A 12478-nucleotide genomic window follows, 5' to 3' on the forward strand; every position below is an offset into this window, starting at 1 on the left:
GTTTTAGTTAATAAAACTTTGTGGCATAATTTAAGGTCAGGTATTATAATGCCTCCTGTTTTGCTCATTTTACTAAAGATTGATTTAACTATTTGGGGTCTTTTGTGGTTTCATGGAAATTTTGAGATTTTCTTTTCTATTTTTGGAAAAATGTCAGTGTTATTTTCATATAGAGATTACTTTTCATCTGTAGATCATTTGGGGTAGTATGGACATTTTATAATATTAAATCTTCTAATCTATGAACATAGAATACATTTCCATTTATTTGTGTCCTTTTAAATTTCTTCTATCATTGTTTTGTAGTTTTTAGTGTAGAGACCTTTCATCTCCATGGTAAATTTATTTCTAAGTATTTTTGGTAGCTATTTTGAATGGTATTTTCCTCTTAATTTCTTTTCCAGAATACAGAAATTCTATGTTTAACTTGTATTCTAAAACCTACTAAATGATTTTCATTAATCCTAGCAATATTTTAGCGGAGTCCTCAGAATTTTTTGTATTTAAGAACATCTCATCTGCAAATAGGGACAATTTAATTTTACTTTCCTGTTTGGATGTCTTTGTCTTTTATGATCTTTAATTTGAAATCTATGTTATGGTGTAAGAGTGACTATTTTTGCTCTCTTTTGGGTTTCTTTTCCATAAAATATATTTTTTTTTCACTTATTCATTTCAGTCTATGCATGTTCTTATCAATGAAGTTAGTCTCTTATAAACATTTTAGTTGAGCCTTTTGAATATCTATTTAGCCTTTCTAGAATATTTCAATTATAAGCCTAATTTAAACTGTTTATATTTAAGGTGATTATTGATTGAAAATGAATTATTATTACCATTTTTAATTGTGTCCCCGTCACTTTATGGATTTTTTTTCCCTTTTTTGCTCTATTGCTATCTTTCTTTATGGTTAAATACTTATCTGTAGTAATGTGTTTTGACTCCTTGCTTTGTGAATTTTTTATGTGTGTATCTGTTAGAAACTTTTTTTCTTGATGGATTCCATAGGCTTATAACATATCTTAGAGATATAAAATATTATTTTAAGATAATAGATACTCAACTTTGATGGTAACAAACAAAACTGAAAGACTCTACCTTTTAACCCCACTTCCTCACAAAACTGATATGTTGATATTTTAATTTGCACCTTCTTATACTATATAACTTTTAAAATTATTATTTTTTTAGTAGTTTTATCTCAACTTTCACATTAAGTATATATGATTTACATACCGCTGTTACAGTACTCGAGTATGTTGAATTGGATTATGTACTTTTACCAATAAGATTCATATGTTCAAGCATCTTTGTGTTGCTCTGTAGCATCCTTGTTTTTTAGTTTGAGGAATTCCATTTAGCATCTCTTATAAGAAAGGGCTGGTGGCGTTGAAGTCCTTCAGCCTTCATTTGTCTGTTGTCATTTATGGAGGAAAGCTTTGTTGGGTAAGGTATTTTTGTTCTTTTATTCTTTTATTTTTTTATTATTGTTTTTTAAATTATTATTTTTTTAATTCCATATCATTTGATTGCGTCCTGGCTTGTAGATTTCTGCTGAAAAATTCATTCATAATCATATTGGTACTATGTTATATGTGATTTTTTAAAAAAAATCTCTCACTGCTTTCAGAATTTTTCTTTATTTTTGTTTTTGATAGTTTGATTATTCTAAATGTGAGTACATTCCCCTTTTTGACTTGATTAGAAACCTCTGTTTCCTGCACTTGGGTGTTGTTCTGTTACCCAAAACTAGGGAAGTTTTCAGCCATTAGTTCTTCACAATAGCTTATGGCTCTTTTTTCTCTCTCTTCTCTTCTCTTTGACTCCTACTAGTCAAAGGTTTGATCTTTTGATGCTCTCCTACAAGTCTCATAAACTATTGTCCTTAGTTTTTATTCTTCCCCCCCCCCACCTCTGCCCAACTTGGAAACATCAACTGATCTATCTTATAGCTCATTGATTCTTTGCTTTCCTTGATTGATTATCCTGTTGGAGCTTAAGATCTTAACACTTCTTAAGATCTGCAATTGAGCAGGTCTGTGGATTGGTTTTCTTGGTCAAGTGGAATCATTGTTTTGGACAGGCAGGACATTAGAGTCTTTGGAAATGTGTCACTGAGGATTTCCTCCTTGTCTGAATAGTACTGTTGGGTGAGCTTTTGGCTGAGTTCTGTAGCTGTAGCTGTTTGTTTTCCCAGATTAAGCAGGATTAACTGCCACTTTTCCCTAAAAAGCACAGAGGAGTTCCAGAGTTCCTGCTTGGAATGGGATAATTGGATGGTCTATTAGGCTATGTGGAGTCCCTTCTTGACTTCCTAGAAACGCTAAATGAATGCTTCCTGTTCTCCTTTTCCCTTGTAAGAAATATGGGCCCAGAGTTGGACATGGTGGCACAGGTTTCTAATCCCAGTGGCTCAGGAGGCTGAGGTAAAAGGATCAAGAGTTCAGCTTTGCTGAGCCAGCCTCAGCAAAAGCGAGATACTAAGCAATTCAGTGAGACCCTGGTTCAGTGGTTGAGTGCCCCTAAGTTCAATCGTTGGTACTCATCTGTGGATATTTGTCAGTTGAACTTTATGTGGCACAAGTAGAGCACAAAGCCCCTTTCTTTACCATTTTGCTCATATCATATAGTTTTTCATAGTGATATTTATTTTGTGTGTATGTGAATTGTATTTGCTCAATTTTGTTATAGATGTTTCTCTAAATAGATGTTACAATTATTTTCACATATTTTACATTAAAAAATTACATGATAAATATGAGAGTTTTAATATACCTATGTTGTTAATTCAAGAATAAATAACCAAATTTATTAAATTAGATTAGTGAATACTATTTTGGTGCTAAGACCATAAAAGATTAAGAATAAAATCTAAAATTATTCTACAGAAAAATAGTGTAAGTTTAAAGTGGCATGTCCTCCTCCAAATGAAAGACCACATAACTTTTTAGAAAGTAATTTGAAATTTGTGTATTTCTTTTATCATCATCTTCTATACTAGCAGTATGGTTGAAATACAGTTTCTTTGGTAAAGGTACTATGTTTGTCATGTTTCCATAACTATAACAATACACATAAGGTAATCAACTTGAATGCAGTAAAATTTATTTTGTCTCAAAGTTTTAGATGTTTCAGTCTATGATTTGTTGACCTGTGGCACTAAAGCAGAGAGCAGGGGATGCACCCACTGATTATCGTCTCACTAGACTCCATCTCTTGTATGTTATGTCATCTCCCAATAGTGCCATAAGCTGGGGACAAGGCCTTTAACACAGGACATTTGAGGAACACTTAAGATCTATATTATAGAAGGTAGTAATCTATATCTACTTTATTCAATGCAGTAATCATTAGCCATAAATAATTATCATTGAACATTGGTAATGTGGTCAAGATGACTGAGAAACTAAGTATTAAATGTGTTTAATTTGAATTTTAATAGCCACATGTGACTAGTGCTACTGTGTTGTTCTGAAAATATCTATGGGTTGCTATAATATTACTCCTACATTAGTTTTCAGTACTGTTATGGTATTTTGTATATTTAATGCACTTATTAATTCACTAAATATCAGCCATGATTTGTTATTTGGCAAATTAATGACTACAATATAGGCATTATAATTATCAATGATATAGCTATTATTACATATAATAGTTAAAAGAAAATAGACACATATAAATGGATATTCAAATATTGGTGACATGGAATAATGTCCTCACCAGAGTTTTAACAAATTTGAACAAATTTCCCAATTGTATGAATTATACAATTCCATTTATTATAAATAATAAACATGTATGTACAGATGTAGTTATAGTTTTTCTATATAGTTTTCTATATAGATGATAACAAGATCCACTTTCGTCCCCTATAATTTCAACCTTCTTGTATCTATGCTGATGTTTAATACTTTCTCAAGTGTGGGTCAGATTTGTGACTTTCTTCTAATGAATGGAATATGGCAAAGATGAAAAGGTATACGTCTCTTTTCCTTTGTAGTAGTGTGTGATAAGTCCTGTCTAATTTGTTCAGTTATAGCACCTGAACATACTACATGGGAGTGTATATAGTAAGTTCTTGATATAAATAAATAATTTTTGACTTAATAAAATCTGTAACAGTATTGAACTTTAGCCCTAAGAGGAAACCCTTTCCCTGGTTGGCTTTGATGAAGCAATCTGCCGTATTGTAAACTGCCATTTGCAGGGGGTCACATGTCAAAACACTGATGTTACCATCCAGCAAAAGCCAGCAAGGCAGGCATCTTGTGTTGTAGAAGAAACTTCAAGATGGTAAAACTCATGTGTGTCTAGGAGTGGATCAAAAAATGGAAAAAGAGTAAATGAGTCTAAAAATGTATGCTATTGCATTCATCAGTTGACATTACATATAATTGAAAGGATCCCAATTGAGATTTTTCTTTAGGAATATTAATGGTGAAAGAATGATAATGTTGAATGTACCAAGAAAGGGGGAAACACCACTATTTCCCGAAAAATAACAATAAAGTAAGTCACTAAATATTTGAATTGGAAGATTGAGTAAGAAAGAAAAACCAAGGATGATGCAAAATGAGACTTGGTAGTATATATCTGAGTCAATTTCCAAAACTAATTTACAACTAAGACTAGAATCAAATCCTGACATAGCACTTGTCCTGTTGTACTAGAGTCCTAAGACAAAATCGGCTGGCCTTGATTCACTGGTAGGGGCAATTACAAGTCATAAATTGCCCAGGTAAAAAACATGAAAGATGTGGGTTGTCAGGTAACTTTCCTCACACACATCAGGAAGTTGATAACTATTATTATGTATTATAAACCCTCTTTTCTTCTAGGGCTCATACAAATATCAAAGGAATAGTAAGTTGCAAAGGTTGCCTATCATCATAAAAAGTCAATTATTCACCTGAGGGCTGAAAATATTAAGGGTGTATGTGTAAGCAAAGGACCTGTGTCCTAGCTGCTTGATTCTGCATAGAGGGAGTTTCATGAAATGTTAACAAAGACTTAAACAAAGCAAAACAAACAAAACCCAACCTTCTAAAAGCTCCCAGTGAAGCTCTTCTACATAAAACATGCTGACTTTGTAAAACAAAAATAAAGAGTTTATTCAAAGACAGAGAATGTGATATAATTAAATGGGAAAACAACCATGTACATGTATATGAGGCTTATAATCACGAACATGACAATTTTCCTAAATTAATTAGGAAATAAATTCCTATTTTATTTAAAATTTTGAAATGTTAAATAAAAAATTTAAATAAAATTCCTAAATTAGAGTGATTTCATAGTTACTCTAATTCTCAGAATATTAATAAAGTATTTAGAGGAATCTCTGGAGAATAACTAGAATGAAAACAACAACAAAAAATCCATAAATAGGTTAGTCACCTCTTAAAGACCCCTAACTTGTCCCACATTCTCCCCTGTCTTAGTGCTTCACAATGGGAATTAATTCCAATATAAATTTTGATTGGGACATTCAAACCATAGCAGTACCCTTTGGGGATCTGAAAGAAAGAGGGAGAATTGTGCCCACTTAGTCACACATTCCAAAACAGAGGATTTGCAGAAGAGGTGATTCCAAACTTTCTCTGCCACTCATGATCACCTTCCATTTCTGGCTCTCTAGTTAAAGACTGAATGGAGAGAACATTCGTAAAGAAAGAACAGTGTGGAAGTTCTACATAGGACTTCCTACATGAGACTGCCCCTGAGCTTGATATGTGGCCTCTGCTGTTGGGAGAGGAACCCCATGTACAGGTGCATGCCAAGATTCCGAGGAAGCTAATGGTGAGGGTCTGGGACTGGGGTTGTCTCCCTGGAGGAGAAGCATGTGCCAGTAATAGCCCGGGCTCCTGGAGGCTGTATTATTGAAGATATACAACTTTCTCAGAAGCCATTTTGAGTTACTTAAATCCAGTCTAAGAAGAGGTGGCTTGGTGAGTGTTCACCTGTGTTGAAGTGCAGTTAGGGGACAGGAAAGGGACCAAAGCCCCCCATAAAGCATCTGCCCCATGGAGAGGAACCTGGCTCCAGGTAGCATCATGGACCTGCCAAACTTCTCCCCTCTCCCTGTCCTGCCCCAGCTCCCAACCTATTGCCCCAGTCTTGGAAGATGCCCAGGGAAGGGGAAGAAGCACTGAAGATAAGGCAGGGAATAGAGGAGTGGGCTATGCTCCCCCAAACCCTTGCAACCTTCCCAAGTGGCACAGGTCTGTGATGGGGTAGGAGAACAGTGTTAGATTCAAATAATGTTTGGATTTCCACTATTTTTCGGAGAACAGTGTTAGATTCAAATAATGTTTGGATTTCCACTATTTTTCATAGCTGGATGTTGCAATGACTGCAATCATATTTTTGAGGCTAAAAGTGAGACAAGAAAATTCTACTATCTTGAATTAACCAGAAAAAAAAAAAAAACAATCTACAGTTGATTTTATCTGAGGTAAGATGAGGAGGGACACCAGTGCTAGTAAGCAGGTTTAAAAAGAAAAAAGGAAGTAGGAAACAAAGAATTAAGCTGTTTTTCTATTAAACCCAACAATCAGAATATCATATTGCTCAATAAAATGGCTATTCCAGCAATAGGATAAATCCTGGCTAATAGAGGCAGAAAGGAACTGATTGACAGGATACTGGGTGGCTTAGAGAGTCAGTGGCTGAGCTTCGAACACAGCTTCAGCAATGGGGAGGCAACCAAGGGAGCATGGTCCAGAGCAGGCTGCAGAACGACAAAGAGGATGCTACAACCTCCCTGGACCCAGGGATTCTGTTGCCCAGTATACATTATTCACTCCCAAGGTTCCTAGGGGGAAGTATCTGATTGGCTGAGCCTAGTCACATAGTTAGCTCCAGCTGCAAGGGGTGCTGACCAAGAGCACCTGTCTCTAGCAATGATTGCAGTAGGTGGTCATTGCCTCCTATCACATTTCTTACAGTGGGGAGACCCTGAACTTAACAAAGTTATCCATGTGCTGGTGATGGGAGGGGAGAGGAGGCAAAAATTAATATCCTTGGAAGGGCTATTCTTTAATTGACTGAGTTTAAGACTGAAGTTTGGCCAGAAATGAAAGTAATTGTATTTACTGCCACATGAAATGAGGACTTGGAAAACAGAGTTACACAGAATAGATTAGTATAGAAAAATAAACACACTTTTTTGAACACACAGAAAAAGAATAATTAGAATGAGTTTAACCAAAACAATTTTAAAACAACAAGATGGAGCCTGGTATGGTGGCACTTGCCTGAAATCCCAGAGGTTTGGGGAGCTGAAGGAGAATCGCATGTTCAAAGCCAGCCTCAGCAATTTAGCAAGCCCTAAACAACTTAGCCAGACCCTGTCTCTAAATAAAATACTAAAGAGGGCTGTGGAGGTGGCTCAGTGGTTAAGTGTTCTGAGTTCAATCCTTGGTGACAACAAGATAGATAAGTGAATTATAACAGCTACCAGGATATATTATGCAGTTATACTAATTTAATAAACAATATTAATAAAGGAATATATATAGATTAATTACTGAAACACAGTGAAGAGCCTATAAATAGGTTAATTTGCAGCAAGTTGTTATACAACAGACAGAACTGGAAATTTAGTTCAAAAATGATAAATTAAACACAGATGATTATGAGCTAACTAGTTTATATATAAAAATGATAATAATAAATGAATCTCAGTGTTGCTGAAGTAAAATCCAAGGGTATTATATAACAAAATGTGAAAATAAAATGTGAACAACGTACAAAGACTTTGTGCACTTGTAGTAAGAAAGAGAAATGGAAGTGAAATCATAAAAGGAAGTAGTAAGAAACAGAAATAGAAGTGAAATCATAAAAGGAGTAGGCAGATAAATTCAAATCCATGCCAAAATTAAAATATTATGTGCATTATAATAAGTGAAACTATATTTTATCATGTGTAATCAAAAAAGTTTAATGTCCACAAAATATTATAATAAATGTAAAACAATCTAAAAAGTATATGACTGATAATGAGGCTAGACAAAGGTTAATTATAATTGTCATTATTTTATTAATATTTAAAGAGCTTCATAAATGCCATATAAATATAAACAAAAAGCATCCATTTTCCACAAAATTGAAAAAGAACATAAATAGCAATTGGAAGAAAAAAAGCAGAAATACTAATTAATATGTTCCAGTCTTACTAATGCTAACCAAGAATATAGAAACATCATTTACTTCCAGTACAATAGCAAAAATAAAAAAAAAATTCTTAGTAACAAATGTTTGAAATGATAAGGGGCAGTGGTGGTTTTGTTAAGTACTGGGATTGAAAATCAGTTCAACCACTTTCTGAAGCTATATAGTAAAAGCTTAACAAAAATTAAAATATACATATTCTATAAACTAATAATTCCATGACTGGTAGATATCATATGTAACTTTTGTAAATATGTACAATGTGACATTTACAAGAATATTTCCTACGTTTTTGAATATTTAAAAAATTTAAATTTCCAGGCATGGTGGCCCTTGCCTGTAATCCCAGTGGCTTGGGAGGCTGAGGTAAGAGGATCACTAGTTCAAAGCCAGATTCAGCAAAAATGAGACACTAAGCAACTTAGTGAGGCCCTGTCTCTAAATAAAATATAAAATATGGCTGGGGATGTGGCTCAGTGGTCCAAGTGCCCTTGAGTTCAATCTTCAGCACCCCCACAAAATTTAAAGTTAACAAATATTCTCTAAAATGAAATTGATGAAATATTGTTTGATAATGGCATCATAATTAACAAGCTAGAAATGTAGGTATCAGCATAAATAAATAAAAATAGCATAATTTGTAGACCACATGAAAGAAGATATGTATAACATTTAATAAAAAATTAAAAACATGTTAACACTTGTTATACATTTTGTGGATAATGCTAAACATAAATGATAAACATAAATGTTGAACATCAAATTCATAAAAGTAGTTACAACTGATATAGAAGTTTAGGCATTAAGATTAGAATATACAAAAATTTCTCAACTTTTAAAGATATAATTTAGGTAAAGTACAATAACGACTCTGACTCTTAGGCAGGGCAGACATTAAGATCTGACAACCTTCTGAGAAGATTCATGGATAGCATTCTCTAGTGTATAATCTATGCTGAAACTTTTTCATAATGATTTTTAAAAAGATTCATAAGTGTAGCCACATAATTACAGCAAATTCATGACAATTTTTAGCTTTGTTGTAAGGTTAAACAAGTTAAACAAGTTCAAAGAAGATTGGGAGGCTAGGACAGTATGCTATCATAGACATAAAGAGGGCTTCAGATGCAAGAAGGCGTTTTGGAAATAATGAATTCTGTTTGGCAGGATGGAATTTTAGGCATTTTAGATACCCTTAGTGATCTATGCCAGGTGTTGAATATAGAGACAGATGATATTGAGATAGAGTTCTGGAAATTATCCATTCAATCAGATATGATTAATGTTTGAATGAGAGTAATTGAAAGAAAGGCAAAAATCCTCTGAAAATTTTTTTTATATTTGACAATTCCAAATTTCCAAAAATTTATACCATAGAGACAGGGATAAATAAGAAAGATATCATTCAGGTAGCAAAAGAATGAGGTGACTTGATGGAATTGGGAAGAGCTTGGATGAGGGGAAGTCAAGGGAGAAAAAGAATTCAAGAATATAAAAAAGATTACATGCCTGAAGAATACTACTTTCTGCAGTAAATTTAATTTTTGAGACTCCTAACTATTCTGTATTTCATAAATTAAGGCAATAAATAAAGCTTTGAAATCCAAGTAGATAGGGACAGCTTTATACCAATGCACTGTGAAGAAAGGTTGGCTGTGACACCTTCATATTTCAAATCAATTTGTTTATAGAAAAAAAAGATTTTGTTTGAGAACATATGGATTTATGCAGAAAGAGTGCTGCAAATACTTAGCAGAGCTAGTCTGTGGTTTTGGCATCCAGTAGCACAGCATGTCTTTCTACTCTACCTTCAGTCTTTACTTAAAATACTACATTTTAGTTTCTGTTCACTTAAGTTTAATTCATTCTGACACAGCTTTGTAACAAAAAGTGGTTATATGAGTTCTTATAGCTTAACAGTAATGTGATGACATTTTTACTTCTTAAAAATAATATTTACTAAGATGGATAATCAGTTCTGGCAGTAAAATAGTCCAATACATGATAGAAGCATTCTTTTCTTTAAAATTAAATTCATCTAAAAGTAATGGGGCTGAAGTTGTAGCTCAGTAGTAGGGGGTTTCCCGAGCATGGGTGAGCCCTGGGTTTTATCTCCAGTACCACCAAAAAAAAAAAAAAAAAAAAAAAAATTCCTGGGCTCAAACTTTATAGTCCATCAGAAAAAGCCTATGAGAAGATGTACAAATTCAGTTCTACAAATATTTGAAAAGATATTCTGAAACTTCTCCAAATAAAAATATCAAATATGCTTGAAAAAATAAAACTAAGTAGGTAAAGGACAGTCTCCAGAAGATGTAAACCATAGAAAGCTGGAATCTACTGTGATAAGTGAATGCTGAAAGTCTGGTGGAATTGAGGACACTTGATGATTAAAAACAAAACAAAACAAAACAAAACAAAACAAAACTAGCGAATTGAAGTTAATAGATGCCCAAGAAGCTATGATAAGTTTGGCAGTTTTTGGTCCATTCAATTGGGAAATTGATACACAGAACTTCTCACATAATTCTAGAATTTAAATCATAGTAATAGTAACTGAAGTTAAAAATTCAAAAAAGATAGGTGAGTAACAGAAAATAGGATTCTTCAGAGGACACAAGGACAGACAGAGGAATGATAGAATGGACATTCAACATAATTTCTCAGGTTCTGGAAGAATAATGAAGAAGAAGAAACATGAAGCAGGACGAATACAAAAAACAATTCACCCTTAGGTTTATCATAATAAAATTTCAAAACACCAACAACCTAAAGAATATATTTGGCTGGGGACATGGCTGAGCATTAGCACGCTTATCTAGCATGTGCAAGGTCCTGGGTTCAACAAGGAAAATGAAAAGGTATCTTAACAGCCAAAGAGATAAACAAAATGTTAATCAGTAGAAGAGTGACAGAGTGACAATAGATTGTTAACAGAAGATACAATTAATTAATAAAAAATAAACCAAAGACAGTTTAAAAACAATAGTAAGTATGAATACATATAGTAAATAATTTCAAATATTGATAATTACACTGAGAACATTTACACAAGTTCACATATATATAAGTATTTACATTCAGTCTACATAGCATGTCACATAGCATGTACCAGATATACACCAAAGTAAGAGCACATACAAGTACATAGAAAAAGGCATATCCTTGGCAATTACTGATTTTTGCAGTGATGAATTATCATAATACATTAATTCCATAAAATAAATTTTATCCAGAAATAATTAAGAAAAGACCATCACATGTTGGAAACAAGTATTTATGTATTTATAACAAACATTCATCCAATATTAATATACACAAAGTCAAAATTATCTCAGTAGGCAATAAAATAACCATTATAGTGAGAAAAATTATCGTCAATTCTCAAAAATTGATAAAATTGACAAAAAGTATTACTAAGAAGATGATTTGTAAAGAAAGCTTAACAAATTTGATCAAATAGACATATCTAAAATATCAAAACAGCTAATGGATATACATTATTTCTGAATTATATTTGACCTCTAAAAGTTATAGGGTTTCAAAAAGTAGTTTTAAAATTTTTCAAAGAATTTTCAACAGTCATCAAAGAAATTGGTGTCAGACTAAGATCACCAAACACAGATTAACAAAAACAAGCGAACAAACATGTAATTTAGATTTTCTAATAGTGCTCTTCTGAATGTTAAATTATATCAATTCAATAACAATGGAAATTAGAAAACCAATAATTATGAGAAAGAACAGAAGGGATGTGTAGAAGGAAATCTACACATTGTTCATAGAATATTAGAAAATTATAAAATGTATAAGCTAACACCAATATCAGGGTTTGAGGATAAGAATAAAAGGTGGTTGGTGGGGGGGGGAAGTAAACATGAAATTATAGCATACAAGCATTAAGATCTACCTAAGTTTAGAAATGTAAGTATAGGCCAATCTCATTAATGAAAATAAATACAAAATGCCTTGTTAAATACCAAAAAATTCACTAAATCAAACAATGTAAAAAACAAGGAAACTTTTAAAAAGCCACCAACAAATAAAACTATAACAATAGTGATTTTCACCAGAAATTATAAGAGAAAATATGATCTTTTATTAGATCCTATTAAATGTAGCTGGATGATATTCATAGAGCAAAATAAACAGATCAAGCAGTCATTTAATACATGCAGAAAAATGCAACTTGAGAATTTCAAACTTTTATGCATTTTATTTATTTATTATTTGGAACCAGAGGTAAATCACTTAAGTTGCCTAAGAGACTGCCATAAACCAATAGCTAAAAGTGCACATGTGA

The 12478-nt window shown here is 32.8% G+C and overlaps 1 non-coding gene across 1 annotated transcript; it reads left to right on the top strand.

Annotated features, from left to right (window-relative positions):
• Positions 1-4624: 4624 nt before the first annotated feature.
• Positions 4625-4754, top strand: LOC113184659 (small nucleolar RNA SNORA3/SNORA45 family). Its single transcript, XR_003301032.1, has one exon. It is a non-coding gene; the product is annotated as a small nucleolar RNA SNORA3/SNORA45 family (small nucleolar RNA).
• Positions 4755-12478: the final 7724 nt, after the last annotated feature.

The sequence above is a fragment of the Urocitellus parryii genome, chromosome 5, assembly GCF_045843805.1.
Source record: "Urocitellus parryii isolate mUroPar1 chromosome 5, mUroPar1.hap1, whole genome shotgun sequence".
In the NCBI taxonomy this organism is placed as follows: domain Eukaryota; kingdom Metazoa; phylum Chordata; class Mammalia; order Rodentia; family Sciuridae; genus Urocitellus; species Urocitellus parryii.